The sequence below is a fragment of the Lissotriton helveticus genome, chromosome 4_1 (assembly GCF_964261635.1).
Source record: "Lissotriton helveticus chromosome 4_1, aLisHel1.1, whole genome shotgun sequence".
Classification (NCBI taxonomy): domain Eukaryota; kingdom Metazoa; phylum Chordata; class Amphibia; order Caudata; family Salamandridae; genus Lissotriton; species Lissotriton helveticus.
This window is the reverse complement of record NC_136063.1, coordinates 929,999,761-930,019,117: the sequence shown is the minus strand read 5'-3', so window position 1 is coordinate 930,019,117 and position 19,357 is coordinate 929,999,761.

Here is a 19,357-nt window from a genome sequence, read left to right as displayed (position 1 = left end):
AGGACAGAGTCATTAACCCATTGTCCACTACAGAAAGTGATTTTTCCAAATTAATACGATCAATTTCACGTATTCTCTCTGCTGTTTCAATTTGAGTAACCTTCCAGGCCTCATTGTATGCTGCATATACAGAGGCTGCTATGAAACGCTTTTGACGCTGTTTGCGTGGTCCCAGTATGAAATCACGCAAGTCAGCACCATCAGTAAGTAAAGTTAGGTGTTGCTTAATTTCAGGCAGTGTGGAAGTTTGTAGCCATTGAAGGCATAATTTGCCCACACTGTAGGTTGTTATTATCCCAGGGTGATGTCTTTGGGGATATCTAGGGTCTGGCCTGGTCATTTTGAAACCCTGTGTTTTATTCAGGAATCTATCTTGACAGTTATTTGTATCTGTGGGCCAGATCAACCATTGTTTCCAATCAGGATGTGTTCTGTTTTGGTTAAGTATATGGTTTACGTCTATCTCTTCATCTGTATCAGAGCTATTGCTAAACATTGTTGGCTTTGGAATAGACGGGTTATTTAAATCTTTGATTTTGGCTAAGCCAAGACAGGTGGTTTGTTGAACAGTGTCATTTAAAAATATCATTTGTTCTGGGATCATGCAGGCTCTAAACAAAGCTTCTAAACCCTGTACTTGCCATTCTTTTGTACCCCAAACACTTTTCAAATCAACATTTTTGTCCCAATAATCAAATCCAAATGTATTCATTTTTTCGAAGAAAGAATCTGAATATATCAATTTTGTGTTGGTTATCATGGTTTTCATCCCTGTCTTGTTTGACAATGTATAATAAAATGTTTCAGCATTACTAGTGTTAAAACCTTGAAAGTATGAATATTTGTCATAAACGGTTCTAGAGCTCCCTTTTGGAGGTGTAGCACAATGTTCCCATTGATTATAATTTAAAACATTTCTTGGTTGTGCAGATTTATGCAAAAAACTGTTACCATAATGGTTATAGCAATACATACTATCATAATTTGTAGAACCTTGCAAATAATCATGTTTTGTAAATTTAGCAGACATTACTAAGTCAGACATCATATTGTTTATACTTTCAAAGTCCCAATCATCAGCAAATGAGTTTGGTTTTGCAAAGTCACTCAAGGAGATCTTGATTTGGTGTGGATATTTCAGGATCTCGACCGGACCATAAATTTCATAGTCAGTGTTGTCCCAGGCTACCCCACCAGGTATTGGAATTGCTGTGAAGTTGGCTGTAGAAAGTTCTGAAGAAAGTTCTCTTTTCTCGACGTGTGAAGATGTGTGTGGTTTGAGGACCAAGTTGATGTTCTGACTTGCTGTGTCCATTTTAGCATATTTTCCCTCAATGAAGCGTCCCAAAGTAAATACCATGATGAGCCAAAGTATGAGGATAAATGCACCAAAACCCACCCAAAATTCAATCCATGGAGAAACCAGATATGTTTCTTTCAGTTGTTTCAAAAGTTCCTTAGCTTTGTCTTTAAAGGATTTTGATGATGGCTGTGTCTTTGGTTCACTGAAGCCTTCAGAGGAATCATCGAAGTTGATGAAGTAACCAGATGCAGTTCTGTCAATTGTTCCAATTGGTTCAGGATTTTTGTTTCTTGCATTTTCACTTGGAACTTCAGTATAGATTGGTGTATCTCTGCTAAATGTCTTTATTTGGGTTTTCAGAGGTCTGAGTTCTATTGCATTGTTGCATAGTCCTTGTTGTTCTTCTGTAGGCGTTTCGAATGTGATGAGCCTCTTTGATAGGACCTCTGTACTGGTAGCAAACCTTGGTGTTCGGCTACTTATTGGGAGTCCACTTGGCCTACCGTTTGTTATCGGCCACATGTTGTGGTTTTACCAGGTCGATGGATACAACTCGGTTCTCCTTTTTTCCAGCAAGTGGCGGTAGTACAACTGATCTTGTCCCGTTGACAGACAAGACAGGAACTGCTTTTCTGTAAGAAGGCCCAAATTCCTTCTTTACCGCGATCTTCTCCCTGACTAGATCCCCGACTTTTGGAATCCAGACAGGTCTTGCTGGGACAGGTGGTGATTCTTCAGTGGTTGTTGGCTGTTGTTTCAACTGTATGTTGCTCAGGTCTTTTCTTGTTTTGTTTCAGTCCTGCAAAATAGCCAAACGGTCTTTGACATCAAAGGTTTTTTCTATTACCACTGAAGTCTGACTATCAAGGTCAGAGATCAACATCCTAGTTCCGAATAATAATTCGTACGGACTGAATCCCTTCAGAGAATTTCTTGGCAAGTTATTTAGACTACGTTGGACACTTATTAGATGTTTGACCCACCCAGCTCCCGAACCTAATACCTTTGCTGTTATAGATTGCTTTATGTCACGGTTTTTTCTTTCAACAATTCCGTTCCCCTCAGGGTGAAATGGACAAGAGTACCGCAATTGCACGCCCATGCTGACCATGGCCTCCTTATAAGCCCGAGAGCTAAAAGCAGGACCATTGTCCGAATGCAGAATGCCAATTGCGTATGTGCCGATAAAGACCCGCAAATCTTTTATAACAGTTCTGGCGTCAGCCGTTCGCTGGGGCCACATCCATATGAATCTCGTGCATGAGTCCACTGCGACCAAGATATATTTATAGTTACCGTCCCTTTGTAAGGGACCGCAGTGGTCTAGATAAACACAGGCTAATGGTTTATCCGAGATTAGAAGGGGCGTCTGTGCTGGACGTCTCACAGTTGATACTTTCATTTTTTGACATATTTCACATGCTAGAACATAGTTCCTTGTTTGTCTTCTCATTTGTGGCCACCAGTATCTCTGTTTTAATAATGATACTGTGGCTGAGACGCCAGCATGGGTAGAAGCAAGCCCTTCGTGTGCCGCTATTATTAGTCCTAATCTGTGTTCCATGTTTGGAATTGCCCTATCCCCCACTCCAGGGATTTGAGCAAAAGGAACATTGTTTTCATCAGTTATGTATGAGTATTTTACTGGAAAGCCTTTAGGGAGTGGTTCTATCGAATCCTTTTCTGAAGCGCTGACAGCTTGTAATATTTCGCTGTCTATTTTTGTTTTTGACCGGGTGACGGCAGCTACGGAATCCGTTTGCACAGCTGCTTTCGCGGCCTCATCAGCCAATGAATTCCCTGCAACGTGAACGCCATCACGTTGATGACTCAGTGTATGTATCACGTGAGTCTTTGGTAGTTCTTTTTGTAAAAGAGCTACTTGTTCCCAGAGCATTTTATGCTTTATTGTGCCACCTTTCGCATCCTTGAAACCGTTCTGAAGCCAGATCTGCAAGTATTCATTATAAGACTGAACGCAATAATACGAATCGCACACTATAAGTGTGGGGAATTCTCGATCGGTATTTTCAAGCGCCATCTTGAATGCTAGTAGTTCAGCTCGCTGAGCTGTGCAATCTCCTAGAGATTGTGTTTTAGTGAGGGTTGGTTTAAATTTCCCTTCGTGCCAACGACCTTTAACAATCGCGCACGCAGCACTGTAAGCTTGTTTGCCCCCTACTGCGGGTTTTGCTGATCCGTCTGTATATACTATACAGCCGTATTGGTCTAGAGGCAGAATTTCGGTTGGCAGAGGACATTCAAATTCATATTGTAGAAATTCTTGTGTTTTTAAGTAAGGATCAAATTCGTACACCACATCTGTTGCAGCAAGAGAGTTAGCCCATTGTATCCATCTCGGATGGAGTGCTTTAGCATTTGGAATGCTCGCTTTTGTTACAGCCTCTAGTGCTGGTATCGGTGTCACAATTATTATTCGTTTACCTTGTGCCAGGGCTCGTTCTTTTGCTATAGCTGTCTGTGTTGCTGTAAGAATTTTTTCCGTTGGGCTAAATTTCATTTCAGCCTTAGTGTACAAGTGTGATTTGAATGCAATTGGTACCTTTTCTCCCTCATTAGAGGTCAGGTATGTGAATCCGCATCTCCCTGGGATGACTCGGATCACAAGGTTGCGTGTATTATCACGGGTTTCTAATTTTGTTTTAATTAGCATGTCTGTTTGTAAGGATCTCAAAATTTCTGTGTGTGTTTGAGTCCAACTGGATCTTTTAAAGTCTGGTTTAATTAGATCGTAAAGGGGTTTCACCCTTTCTGCGTAATTTGCAATGTATGTTCTTCCGAAATTTAGGAAGCCTAGAATTGACTGTAGGTTTTTTAGTGTTTTAGGAGCTTGGATTACGGCACATTTCTCTAGGAAATTGTCTGCCAGGCTTTTACCTTCACTTGATAACTCATATCCTAAGAATAGGACCGTCAGATGGGCAATTCTGGACTTTTTAAAGTTGAATTTGTAACCCTCTGCAGCGAACCCAAGTATTATGGTGTTCACCCTTTTCAAGTGAGTCTCCAAGTCATCATCTGTTAAGTAAATGTCATCAACATAAGATAATGCTTCATCATCATATAGTTGTAGTAATTCTGTTACTCTCGCTGAGAATACCCCTGGGCTGTTCTTGTACCCCTGGGCTAACCGACAGAATTGTTTTTGAGTGCCATTTACTGAGAATGCAGTTAAATATCTGCTCTCCGGTGCTATATTTTGACAAAAGAATCCATTGGAAATGTCCAAGGTAGTTTTGTATTTTTTGCGCACTATGTTATTCATTAGTGCAGCACTGTGTGAGTTTTGCACTGCAAAAGTTTTGCAACATGTGTTAAGGTGTCGGTAATCCAAAACTAGACGGTATGAATTGTCTGGTTTGGAGACCGGAAACAAAGGATTGTTCATTTGTGAGGTGCAAGTTTCAATCACCCCCTGGTATTCTAGCTGGTCTAGTATTTCATTTACCTGTTTTTTAGCTTCTTGCTTGATTGGGTACTGCCTTTGTGCAGTAGGTTGCGATTTTAACTGGATTTTGTGAGGAGGAGAATCCTCATCCCATCCTACATGATTTTTATATAAAGCAGGTGCTAAGGCCACTGCCCACTTTCTAGCAAGTGTGTATTTTTTATGAATCGGGATTTGATTCGAGAAGGCAGGCATAATTACTTCTTCGCCATGAGGGCACTCCCTGACAAACTCTGGTGGCCAGTCTTTTTCAGCTAGAAGGATGTCATAGCCCTTGGATAGGTTATCCCAAAATAGTCCCGTTATTTTCCTAGTCTTATCTCCCTCTATACGTAATGTTATCTCGTATATCTTGTGGGGCTTGCTAACTCTGGTGTCTGCAGTTTCCACTTGAAGGTATTCATTCGTGTCCACTGTCTCCAGATGATTCATAAGGACTTTGCGAGCTATGCTCACCTCTGCTGCGCTGTCTAGCATTGTCTGAGCCCACTCTCCGTTTTTCAGTTGTGTCCTCAGTATTCTCGGCATTGTTAACTACCTTGATACTGGCTACCTTCTTTTTTGGAAATTGTAATTTCTTTTTCAGTTGAGCAGGTTCCTTGTCTTTGGACTTGGCGTGCTCTTCTGATCGTCCTCTTCTTTCCGATTTCTGCGAGGAAGTCTGAAAAGATTGAGAGGGACGTGTATCAATGTCTTGATATCTATCAGGTTTTTTAATATTATCCCTATTTCTAAGGTTATATCTATTCCCAGAGGGGTCACTCTGGGGTGACCTTTGTCTCGGGTTTGGAGATTTCTCTCTTCGCCTAGGAGACCTTCCTCTGGACTGGAATTTCTTTTCTTTAGGATTGGATTGTTTGTTTCCATCCCAGTTCTTTTTTGGTGAATTATTATTATTGTTAAAAAACATTTTTTCTGGACTTGTAGTCAGTTGCGGTTTTACTGGTATTCCACCTAGACTATCTCTGCCTAGTTCTTCATAGGATTTTTCTATGATTCTGGCAATTTCAGCTGGTTGGTCTGCTATATCTGTCTCTTTTAACCTCTGGCGGATCGCCACGTTCGCTGCTTCACCTTTTATGTTGGCTAGTAATATAGCCGAGACCTGCTTGAAGTCTTTCAGTAATTTCATACCAAGAGTTAAAGCAGGTTCTGGACCGTATTCATCTTGAATTTGTTTTAGCACATCTGGTATTACCGAAATGGATGGAACACCGTGCGTTTTTGTGTAGATGGAAGCAAAGACTGTACCCCAAGTGTCACAGTCCTCAATGTGTGGTGCGATTCCCATTGGGAGACATATAGTCAGAATCCTGTGTTTTTCTAGCGGGGTGGTGTCAGGAAACACCGCCTCTATTTGGGTAATTTTCTGTGCCAACCAGAATGGTATCTGTTCCCGTTTAGCTGGAACTTTACCTAGGCAGGATTGGATGTTCTGTGGTGTAATTTTATTTGTGTTCCCCTGGTGTGGGGTCAGCTGTGGTAGTTTAATCGCTGGCTGAATTGTTGAAGTCCGCATTACATACTGAACTAATTGTCTATGAATTTTTAGTAGTTGTTTTAGCTGTGTTAATAATTCAGCTGCAGGCATCCTATCGATGTCTGGATGTGGTGTGTATCCGGCTAGGACCGGCCACGTTGCTCCTGGTCTTCCTAAAGGACCGAGCCTTGTAATGTGATTGTTATGTATTAGGGCGCCATCAAATAAGAGCAAATGCTCTTGGAATTTGAGTGGTACTTCCACCTCCTCGAAAGGAGTGTAAATGTCAGGAGGTTCCTCTACTTTGTAATAGTGGAAGTACTTTGTTACAGCATTTGCTGCTGGAAAATGTATCCATGTATAGTATACCTCTGTCTGCCGATATTCGTGTGCCTCAATTACGAATATGACTGTGCCACCTCTAGGTGTCAGTCCATTTTCTATAAGTTTTAAGGTTATAGATCTCCTTTTGGCGACCTGGATGAGTATTATATCCGGGTCTGCTGTTTGCATGGTAGCATCAGCATCTGCTATTTCAGTAGCTAATCTAATTGCTTCTCTTTCTTCATCACTGTCTCCCATTTTACAGACAGGATGGTATTATGTTTATTTGCAGATCAGGTTTCTTTATGGAAACAGAGATTAGATGCACAATATTCTGGAACTGTTTTATCCTTCAACGTTGACTTGACCAAAAACCATACATAGGAGTTCCCTCCTGCGAGGTTTTGGAGGATATAACCTTTCACCCACTCCAGACGTCTTTGGAGTATTTGGGAAAAGGGGTCTGAGTGAGAAAGCACGACTGAGTTACTCTAAATGTCTTACGTTAGTTTTATCGCCCTTTCCAAACACGTTGGGCGCCATGTAGTGTAGCTCCTATTTTCCCAATAGGCTCTGCGCATTGGAATAATACCTACAGCAGTAAAGGCCTAGGCCAGACGTTAACTAGGTCTACTACTGTCGATACTAGACTTAATTTTTGGGTTTGCCAGCTAAGCTCAGAGTTCGCTAGAAACTTTCTCGAATGTTCAAGGAAGGAATTAACTCCCCTGATTAGACAAGAAGGGATTTAGTTTCTGACAACCATAGAACATGACAACTTTGCTCTCCCCTAATCAAGAGTCAATCTCGAGAGTCGTGTGAGCACAAGGCAATTATTTTACTCAGTCAGTACGTGCATTCTTAGTCTCATCAGAATGTAGAGAAAAGGGAAAGAGACGGGCGTGTTCAATAAAAAGATGTTATTTATTGATCAGTCTCTTTTCTCGTACAAGAGAAATGGATCGATATTATTGCAATACTTATAGTTAAGTAAAGTGCATACATTAAAAGCAATGGTATAAAATAATACTGTAAAAACATTGATATGGTTTCTGAGCCATATGATGTTTTAAAATGATTAAAATATATTTACATACACATATACATTTGACTAAACGTACTCAACTGGTGTTTCTAAATACGCCTACCCCGTGTACCTGACCTAAGTCTAATGCGTGGGCGGGAATAGAAAGTTACAGTTTAAGTTAAGTTTGTTTTTGCCAAGTGAATAACTAAAGAATTCTCTGTGAGGGGTTATTCAGTTCTGTACCTGGAAGTTAGGATGAATGAGGAATGGTATCTCTTTCTCTGCTCTCGATATTCCAGGCTCCCTGCGAGGGCTACCCGGAAGCGCCGGTGCTGGGTCTCTCGGCTTGAGATAGCAGCGCGTCTCTCAGCGCGTCAGGAAGGCGGGGCTGCTGCCAGCGGGGTCTGCTTCTGTTCTCGGCTTCGGCAAGTATGGCTGCTCCGTCTTGTCACCACGCGTGTGGTTGCATAGGGCAAGGTCGGCAATATTTATACCTTAAAGGTGCCGAGATTGACGTAAGGATGGACATAGGTACGTCAATAAAGATGTCATACGACTTGCTCGTTAGCACATTCTTTACTAAAGTTCTCTGTGAAATCAAAACAATGGCCGCACGGATTATCCAGGTTGTCATAGGTTTGATTTGTTATGAGAACGTCGTATGCCTTATCAGGGGCTGGAGGAATGTCGCTTGTCTAATTAGATCTCAAGCGTTATGACCTAATCAGATAACACGTTCCTGTGCCGTAGTGTGACTGCGTCAGATAACGGTATCTGCATCATGGGGGATTTCTTGCCTCATGGGCTGACTGTTAGTTAACTAGATAGTTAGTTTAACCAGAATAGGGTCAGGAATAGGGGGATCGATTCAGAACCTATAGAAATACATGACAGGAGAGCAGACAAAAGCATACGTTGATGATTGATCTTTCTATGTCCAACTAGACAGGGGTATAGTCCGCCTGGGGGAGTAGCCAGTTAGATCCCTGTTTACAAAGAAATGCAGTTTGATAGTTCCTAAAGCTCGGAAGGCCCAGACCACCTTCCTCTTTGGGCAATTCAAGTTTTTTCATAGATATTCTGGGTCTCTTACCTTGCCAGAGGAACGTGTTAAAAAGCTTATAGATTCTGTTCAGGAAATCATTTCAGAGAGTCATTGGTAGCATGCTGGCCAGATAGTTAACAATAGGGGTAATCATCATTTTTAATGTCTCAGCTCTTCCCCACCAAGATAAAAATGTAGGTGACCAACCATCTAATAATGAAGAGATTTTCTTGAAGAGAGCATTTTCGTTGGTCTGGAGGGGGGTAATCAGATCTCTCGTAAAGTCTAAGCCAAGATATTTAAAGCAGTTAGGTTGCCACAGGAGACCCGAGTTGCCAATAATTTATTTCCCGCCTTTGTTGTTCAGGATTTTAACTTCGGTTTTGTCCTTATTTAATTTATAGTCTGATACTGCGGCAAATTAGTCTATTGAAGACATAAGAGCAGGGGTAGCAGCTTCCGTGTTCTCTATAACAACTAATACCTCGTCCGCGTAAGCAGTTATTTTGACTGTGCAGTTGTTGAAACGTATACCTGTGATCTGGTTATTGTACCTAAGCTGATAGAGGAAGGGCTCAATTGCAAGAAGGAATAGAGATGGGGAAAGAGGGGAGCCTTGTCTAGTTCCCTGTTTTAACTTAAAAGAAGATGAGAGGCATCCTCCCGCTCTGACACTGGCTGAGGGGTTTGAATAAAGAGCCATAACCATATGTGTGAAGCACTCACCCAAGTTGAATTTATCTAGTGTTGCTTTCAAGTAGGTCCAATCAACTTTGTCGAAAGCCTTTTCGGCATCCAAAGTGATAGCAACTGTTGGTGAGTTATTAAGTTTGGCTTTCTCAAGGACATGTGCTAGTATACGTGTATTATCACTAGAAAGTCTGTTTTTCAAAAAGCCAACTTGTGAAAGGTGGATGAGTTTGGGTAAAATATTTTGGAGGCGCTTAGCGAGGATCATTGCGTAAATTTTGCAGTCTAAATTAATTAGTGATATCGGCCTATAGTTTTTAGGGAGTGATGGGTCTTTCCCCTCTTTGGGAATTACAGCAATAATAGCTTCTGCTGGCGTCCCGGTAATTTGACCATAGTCACTAAATTTGTTGAACACGTTTAGAAGTGGGAGAGTCAGTGTCGAGGAGAAGTACTTGTAAAATTTGGCATTAAACCCATCAGGGCCCGGGGCCTTCTCTACTTTAAGGGCCTTAATCATGTTTTTTATTTCTATAGTGGAGATTGGGCTGTTAATTTCAGTTTTTTCTTGCTCTGAGAGGGAGGGCAAAATACATTTATTGAGATAGTCCTCTATTTTTGTGCTGTCCATGTTTTGGATCTTACTATATTGGGTACTGTAGAAATTTTCAAAAATATCTGTAATTGTATTAGGGTCAGAGTGGACTAAACCTTTTTGGTTGATTAAATTCTTAATCGTGTACTTCTGCTGTTTGAATTTTAAGTATGATGCTAAGCTCTTCCCCGCCTTGTTGGATTCACAAAGCCTCATACTTTTTTGTTTGTTTATCCATAACCCTGCACTGTCACTTACTATTTTATTATACTCAGATTTCTTTTTCACTATTTCATTTAAAACTGATGTGTATCTGGATATTAAATGCTTCTCTTCTAGTATAGCAATCTCTTTTTCTATCTTTTCAAGATTGTTATTGGAGTCCCTATTTATGGCAGATCTCATCTATTGGAGTCCCTATTCATGGCAAATCTAACTGTTTCACACTTCACACAAGGTAATGCTCACCGAACGCAACTTCAAATGTACGGCACCTGTAATGTATTTTATAATCTATTCTAATGTTATTAAGTAGTAATTGTACTTGCACGACACCACTGTAATTTATTGAATTTTTCACTACTATTCGGCGGTAACTGTCATTGTTTGACCACCGGTATGTCAATCAGCTTCAATACAACTCCCATGGAAAGGCACTTGAGTAATCTGATGTTTTGTTGGTTTTAATTCTATTTTCTTTGCATTTCTTATTGTCTATTATTACCATTGTGTTTATTTACTTATACATTCGTTTTTGGAAAACTCAATAAAAATGATTTGAAATAAAAAAGAGCCACATTTCTGCAGCTATGTTATTTTATAGCATTTATACAGCGCCAGAGCATCATAGCCACAAAGCGCTCTGATTTGCATCAATATCCTAGCACCTCTTTGGAGCGTATGATTGACAGGGTGTTGAATATAATAATACCTGTGTGATATGGCTGACGTCATGGCACGTAAGCATGTAAAAGTTGCAGAATGTGTGTGAATAGTTGAAGCTACTTGCTCACTCAACACAACTCTACTGTATGTTTTTTTCAATGAGCCTCTCTTTGTAGCGAAACAGCCTCACAACATCATGTCATAAAGTCCTAGGGGCATATGTAAAACAAGCATTTGCAATGCTATAGGTCTCGCATTAGGAAAGTTTGAGCTACTGTTATTGTAAATGGGACATTTTTTATTTATGTGTTGGTTTTGAAAATAGCGAAATTAGTAGATTTGTCATTTACAGTGCCAATAGTTATAACTTTCACAAATGTAACACCTATAGCATTTGCAATGCAATATGTGTTGTATTTACGTGACTTAGATGTATTGATATCACAAATAACAATGGCTTTTAATATTTTTAAATAATTAATACTTAAATAAAAGTTATTGTAATTTATAATGGCAATAGCTTAAAGTTTTGTAAAGAACTTTTGGTAAGATTATGTTCAGTGTATTTTATTGTGACGAAAATCCAAGAACAGAAGTGTAATATTAACATCTTTTTGTGACATTTGTAATAAAGCTTGAAACATTGAGAGAACATATTTGAACCAGTTGTTGTTGAATGGTTGCACATATTGATGCTGTGGTTGCGCCGAGTGATGTTGTGGTGGCGACGAGTGATGCTGTGGCGTTCAGTGATGCTGTGGTAGCCCATAGTGATGTTGTGGTGCCCCTGAGTGATGCGATAGAGTGCGATAGATAGATAGAGTGAGGGCGGTAGATAGATAGAGGGAAGGACGGCGATAGATAGATAGATAGAGGGAGGGCGATAGATAGAGTGAGGGCGATAGATAGATAGATAGATAGAGTGATGGCGATAGATAGAGTGAGAGCGATAGATAGATAGTGAGGGCGATAGATAGAGTGAGGGCGTCGATAGAGTGAGGGCGATAGAAATGAGTGAGGGCGATAGATAGAGTGAGGGGCGATAGATAAAGTGAGGGGCGATAGATAGAGTGAGGGGCGATAGATAGATAGAGTGAGGGGCGATAGATAGATAGAGTGAGGGGCGATAGATAGATAGAGTGAGGGCGATAGATAGATAGAGGGAGATAGATAGATAGATAGATAGAGTGAGGGAGATAGATAGATAGAGTGAGGGAGATAGATAGATCGATTGATGGAGTGAGGGCAATAGATAGATCAATTGATAGAGTGAGGGCGATAGATAGATTGATAGAGTGGGGGCGATAGATAGAGTGAGAGCGATAGATAGATAGAGATCGATTGATAGAGTGAGGGTGATAGATAGATAGATAGATAGAGTTAGGGCGATAGATAGATAGAGTGAGGGCGATAGATAGATAGAGTGAGGGCGATAGATAGATAGATAGAGTGAGGGCGATAGATAGATAGAGTGAGGGCGATAGATAGATAGGTAGATAGAGTGAGGGCGATAGATAGAGTGAGGGTGATAGATAGAGTGAGGGCGATAGATAGAGTGAGGGGCGATAGATAGAGTGAGGGGCGATAGATAGAGTGAGGGGCGATAGATAGATAGAGTGAGGGGTGATAGATAGATAGAGTGAGGGAGATAGATCGAGTGAGGGCAAGAGATAGATTGATAGAGTGAGGGCGATAGACAGAGTGAGGGAGATAGAGAGGGCGATAGATAGATAGACTAAGGGCGATAGATAGAGTGAGGGCGATAGAGTGAGGGCGATAGATAGAGAGGGCGATAGATAGATAGAGTGAGGGCGATAGATAGATAGACTAAGGGCGATAGATAGAGTGAGGGCGATAGATAGAGTGAGGGCGATAGATAGATAGAGAGATAGATCAAGTGAGTGCGATAGATAGAGTGAGTGCGACAGATAGATGGATAGATAGATCGATGTGTGTGTGGTTGTGGTTGTGTGTGGTTGTGTGTGTGGTTGTGGTTGCGTTTGTGGTTGTGTGTGTGGTTGTGGTTGGGGTTTTGTGTGTGGGGTTGTGTGTGTGGTGTTTGGGGTTGTGTGTGTGGTTGTGCGTGTTGTGTTTGGGGTTGTGTGTGGGGGGTTGTGTGTGTGGTTGTGTGTGTGTGTGGTTGTGTGTGGGGGGTTGTGTGTGTGTGGGGTTGTGTGTGGAGTTGTGTGTGTGGGGTTGTGTGTGGGGTTGTGTGTGTGGGGGGTTGAATTATCATTTAACTTGCAACCGAGCAGCTTCTGTTCCCAAGCTTGAAAGCAGCAGTTACATAAATCGGGAGCTGCAGCATGCCCATGGCTTGCCAGTGCATGTTGCAAATGAAACGAAGCATAATGTGTTCAGATCGCATTACAAAGAAAGGCAATAAAAACACAGGGTGGTAAATTAGGCATGCAGCCAGCCTGCCACACTAAGCATGACAGCCTTCAGCGAGCAAAGCCAGAAACGGCCGGGGTGGGGGGGGCGGGGGAGCGGATTCCTTTGAAGTGTTTGAGTTTGATGCATGCTGCAAGCAAACCAGCATGAGTGCGGAGAGAGGCAAATGGTGTGCGATGTGCACGCGCCCGCACACATGCACTGTAGGCAATCCGCCCGGAAAAGCCTTTGGGTGCATTTTTGAAAGTCCCTTATAGCCAATAGGTCTCACTTTTGGGTACTTATAAGTATTTAGTTATGCAGAACAATATCTTTGGTGCAACAACATCAACTGTTGCCTGGTTGAACACTTATAAGGTCCCAAAGGCAAGATCTATTGGCTATGCCAATGCTTGTTATATGGATTTATAGAGAAATAAGGGGAGAGAGAGAGAGAATGAAGGGGATAGAAAGAGAGAGAGAGAGAATGAAGGGTGAGAGAGAATGAAGGGGGGGAGAGAGAGAGAGAGAGAGAGAGAGAGAGAGAGAGAGAGAGAGAACAGAGAACAGAATTAAGGAGAGATACAATTAGAGAGAGACCGAGAGAGAAAGAGAGTGATGGGAGAGAGAGAGAGAGGAAAGAAGTGATGCGAAAAAAGTAACAGCCAATGTTGGCTTTCCGGAGAATAAAATCAAAACAGCCAATGCTGCCTTTTCCCGTCACACCTTCTTGTTTCAGAATACAGCAGTGCACAATGTAATCATTAATTCTGCTGTCTGAAAAATCATCCATCTAACAAAGAATGTGTGACAATAGATAGGTATAACAAAGTTTCATAAATAGATTATTGATTTAAACAAAAGATGCAAACTGTAAGTTATATGTTAGAACTACACAGTACTGTAATAAGACCGCTGGAGAGTCTCCTTACCTGCTGTGTAGATGTTTACAACCTGCAGGCCAAAGATGAGGGAAGTGGAGGAGCAAAAACGAGAGAGAAAGAATGGAAGAAGGAATGGCAGATGTAGCTCAAGTGGGAGAGTGAGTGACAGAGAAGAGAGAGCGAGAGGAGAGAGATTAAAGGGGAGAGAGAGTCAAAGAAGGGGATAGAAATAGAAAGAGAGAAAGGGGGAGGAGAGAATATAGGGGAAAAGAGAGAGAGAGAGGAGAGAGAATGAAGGAGAGAGAGAATTAGAGATGAGAGAGAGAAAGAGAGATAGAAAAAGAGAGGGGGCAAAGCTAAAACAATGCCAACATTTTTTGTAGGGACATCATATGTAGCAAATAAAGAACCCAAACGCACACATTTGGGAACTTTGAATATTCTTAAATACTGCCATGTAAAATGCATCTCTGCATGTCAGCGCTAGTGACGGATCACGCGCCTGGAAAAGCTCACAAAGGGGGTGAATGTGCGCCGCAGAGAGAAATTAAACGAAAGGACGTGAACAGATAACCCAGGCTTTTGATAGAGGGGGCAAAGCTAAAACAATGCTCCTATTGCCTGGCTTTGTGAGATGCGCCGTCTGTTGTTCCTGTCTGTGTGAGAAGCGCCCTCTGTTGTTCCTGTCTGTGTGAGATGTGCCCCCTGTTCCTGTCTGTGTGAGATGTGCCCCCTGTTCCTGTCTATGTGAGATGCGCCCTCTGTTGTTCCTGTCTGTGAGATGCGCCCCTGTTGCTCCTGTCTGTGTGAAAGCATCCTCTGTTCCTGTCTGTGTGAGATGCAACCCCCTGTACCTGTATGTGAGAAGCGCCCACTGTTGGTCCTGTCAAGTTTGAGAATGAGTGAGAGAAAAGAGAGAGCAAGAGGAAAAAGAATAAAGGGGGGAGAGAGTGAATGAAGGGGAGTGAAAGAGAGAGAGAGCAATAACGGGAGATAGAGTAAATAAAGGGAAGTGAAAGAGAAAGTGAGGGAGAGAGAGAGAATGAAGGGGGGAGAGCGAGAGGAGAAACGGAATTAAGGAGAGATAGAATTAGAGAGGGGGGAGAGAGAAAGAGAGTGAAGGGAGAGAGAGAGTGAACAAGTGATACAATTAAACAGTAAGCCATGCACGAGAGATTAACGAATGCTGATATTTTTAAACCCACAGCGAATGTTACTTTGCCCAGTGGGAGAATATAATTTTTTTTTTTTAAACTTGACAGAGTGCTCAAACCACAGAGTCAATGGCCAATAAAGAAAAATGCAAGAAAGAGCCGTGCACGAGTGAATAAGTAGTGCTGATAGAGGTGACGATAAGGGCGGGGGGAATAAGGGAGGGGGAAGTACAAAACAAGCAATATGAAGAATCGTGAACCCAAAAGTTCTCTGCAGGAAAATATTTGCACACCAAGGTAAAACCCCACGAGTCGTGACATGTGCAGGAAACAGCAGCAAACAAATAGCCCACCAATTGAAAGACCGAGGGCCAGATGTATGAAGCTCAAATGGGTTCGCGATTCCTTATTTTGCGATTGCATTTAAGGAATCGCAAAATTTCAAGTTGGTGGAAATTTGCGAATTTCTTGAAAAATGCCAATTTTGGCATTTTTCAAAGTGCCATGTGATGCTCATATATGCCCTTAGGGTATGTATGTACACCACATATGCACCCATGCTAATTTCAGGGGTGCAACAGGGTGTCCTTTGGACACCCCTGCACCCTTGAAATTATTCTAAATTTGCGATTAGCAAATTGCGAATCGCAAATTGAGAATAATTTCACATTCATTCCTATGGGCCTCGTGGCCCATAGAAATGAATGGGAAATTATTCCTTAATTGCGATTAGCAATTTGCTAATCTCAATTAAGGAATTTTAAGAAATCGCTAAAAAATAGCGAATTTCTACATACATACCATTTTGCAATTCTCAAATAGCGATTCCTTAAAAATCGCTATTTGAGAATCGCAAAAGTGTATCTTGATACATCTGGCCCCAAGTGATTTAATGCCATAGTGCCACACTTGAGAAAACAACCTCACGTGTCCTAATTATTTTGAATAGTCGCTTACATAAAGTAGGTCGTGAGTGATCCTCAATGGACAATATGCAGCCAGTAGCACAACCTGAGAACGAGATAAATAAAGTTTTAAATTCAAATACTATGCTGAAATGGTGCAGATACCGTGAATTCTGACAAATGAAACCCCGTTCCTCTCAGAGCGTAAAAAAAGGTGACAATAGTCACTGAATCCCTGGAAGGATCGGGCAGCTTCCAGCCACGTGAAGGGGCTAAAAAGAGTACCTTGATGCAGAGCGGCCATGCTGCTATGCAACATGGATAAAAAATATTGACATAGCCAATAGATCTTGTATAGGCGAGACCTATTCGCTTTTCCAATGCTGGTTTACCTTTCCTCCACTTCTCCCAGTCTTTTTGGATGATTTTGTGAGGTCAAAAAGCACTAACAATACGTGACATCTCAACATTGGGTGGTCGACTTTGCCCTGGTTCCAGAGCACAAATCAATCCATCTCTTGAGTTTCCATGTAGGACTGGATGGCTGAGAACAGCACTGTGACTGGAATGCAAAGGACCCTGATTAAGTAGTTGTGAACATAATTATCCTGTGTGGACAGTAATGTACATGGAAAAATCTGATCTAGTTGTATGATTAATGTGTAACCAGGTGGCCAGCGTTCTCATTCCATCATCCTTACTGACTCAAATTGTGTGATCCTCTGCAGCTAGTTTACATCTGGCTATCTCATATTGCTTCATTGTCAGATGTGTGATGCCCAAATCACCTTATACTGAAAGCCTTTCGGAAGTCACCATTTTCCCTCATGAATCCATTCCTACAACAACTTAAGTGTAAAAGCAAAAATCACCCTTTCAGAACATCTAACATACACATGGAACAACTTGAACGCCCTATGCCACCGAATTGTGATCTGCTAAAAAGTGGGATCCTTTGATGCAGGTTAAACCACCCCAGATTTATTAGTCTCATTCCGTGATTTATTATGTAAAAATGACTACAGCTATAAGAATGCTGCTCGTTGATGACTTTGGAACCTGCACACCTTGGTTTTCGGCACTTGATAAAAAAAAAACTTCTGAGGCTGTTAAGATCCTTTTATCTTCCTGAAACTCATACTAGCATGTTAACATGTACCAAATAGAAAAAACAACTGCGGTGTGCAGTTTGAATAACACTCATACGGACAACACACTAATGTTTTTGTACAGCACCTTGGGCCTCATTTATGAGGCCGTGCGTCACTTTTACGCCGCCGGTGCGTCACTTTTTGTGACGCACCAGCAGCGTAAAAAATGTGCCTTGTTGCACCATATTTACAAAGTGACGCATCTAGGTAGATGCGTCACTTTGTAAACCCCTGCGCTACATTATACCTACGCAAGGTATAATGTATGCAGGTGGGGCGTTCTCACGCAAGACAGGGTCATAGAAGTGACGCAGTGAAATCTATAAGATTTCACTGCGCCACTTCTAGCACACATATGCGTCAATTTCTTACGTCTGCCTCACAGCAGGCGTAAGACTGACGCAGGCCCAAAGGACACATTGCTGGAGTTGCGTCACTTTTGTGACACACTCCAGCAATGCGTCACATTTGCGCCGTACAGATACGTCAGAAATACTGACGTATCTGTAACTCCTTGCGCCATGATGCGTCATACTGTAAATATGACGCATCATTTGTCTCGCAAGGAGGGCGCAGTGAAAAGTGACGCATCGCTGTTTTCACGCAGCGATGCGTCACTTTTCATAAATGAGGCCCCTTATGTTTAATATATGGTTGTTACAATTAAGACAATCTGCAAAGCGCTTGGCCCGTCAGTGAGCTATTTCGGCATGCCATCAGATGGTTAAAATAAATGCAAACTAAACTAAGAACTCCAGCCGGACCGGCCACAATGTGAAACTCTGGCTCTACACCAGTATTACATAATATATTAAATGTCGTCTGTATACATCGCCATGGGGCCAAACGGTGAACGCTGTGATTTGCTAACATCCGTAGACCTAATAGCAAATGCTCACATTAAGTATACATTGAGTGGCAGACATCATCCATCGTACTCTAAGCCCTTGCTAGTTTGCTTGGCAGCCTCTAGCAGATACATCTAAACACTTGTAGTAGGGAGGCTCAGCTCTTCCCTCCCCACAGTCACCGTGTGTGGGCATGCGAGCCATTCCAGGTGCTCTTCAAACAGCTATAACACTGCAATCGTCTTTAATGAGCACGATCGCTCAATGTCCTCACAGAACAACAAAGCCCCTAACAGGAACACAGTAAGACTGGTCTACACCACGGAAGAAATAGGTAATATTGCCTAAAGTAAAATAAAAAACAAGCCATGGACTAGCAGTAGGAAATGCGAAGGAATCCGGTGCGTGACTTCTACGTGCAGTGTTTGCTAACAGAGCACAGCAGAGGCAGGGGCAAGCGAAAACTCAATTTCCTATTCTAAAACAAGTTTTTGTGTCAGGAAAAATAAACCAAGAACACAACGCGTTCTTCCCCGTGGAGGAGTTAAAATATTTCACTGCACCACTTGGAGTTACATACGCATTATATAGATCCATGTATGCACTTACCGGTCTCAGAGGAGCCTCTCTCAAACGTGAATGCAAAGAACGCTGGGAGAAGCAGTGTGATAACAGTGGGCCCTTACATGAAAAAAAGTTGCAAACATTTCTTTTTAAAAAATGTACACATTTAATAAACAAAATATGGGTTTAGGAAAATAAAAAGTCAAGAAAAGGCGGGTTTAGTATAATAGGGCTGCCTTAAGATGGACGTCTCAGATGCATTGTTTGCGTCCGTTAGTACGTGGCTCAGATTGGGCCCAGAGAGCTGCTCTGTGTGTACTCCCATCTGATCTTCATTAACTGTGGTAAACACTGTAGTGAGGTCAACCCTTCCCCTACCCACACAAAATGAGGCACTACAAGCTGTAGAGCCTGCAGCCTGTCCTTGGCATGTTTCAGAGAGAGACCTACATGACGCCAGGAGAACCAGCACGGAGTGGCATTGGGCCCCAAACCTGAAGAGCTCCAAGGTTTCCCACGCTATCTTACCCTCTTGAAGGGGAACAAATGGCAGAAAGAGGGACCTGGGGCCCCGCAGAACAGAGCAGGAAGCACACAATCCAGGCATCGGTCACCTTGTGGGGCTATGTTAATGGATTAGGCAAAGGCACGGGACGACGT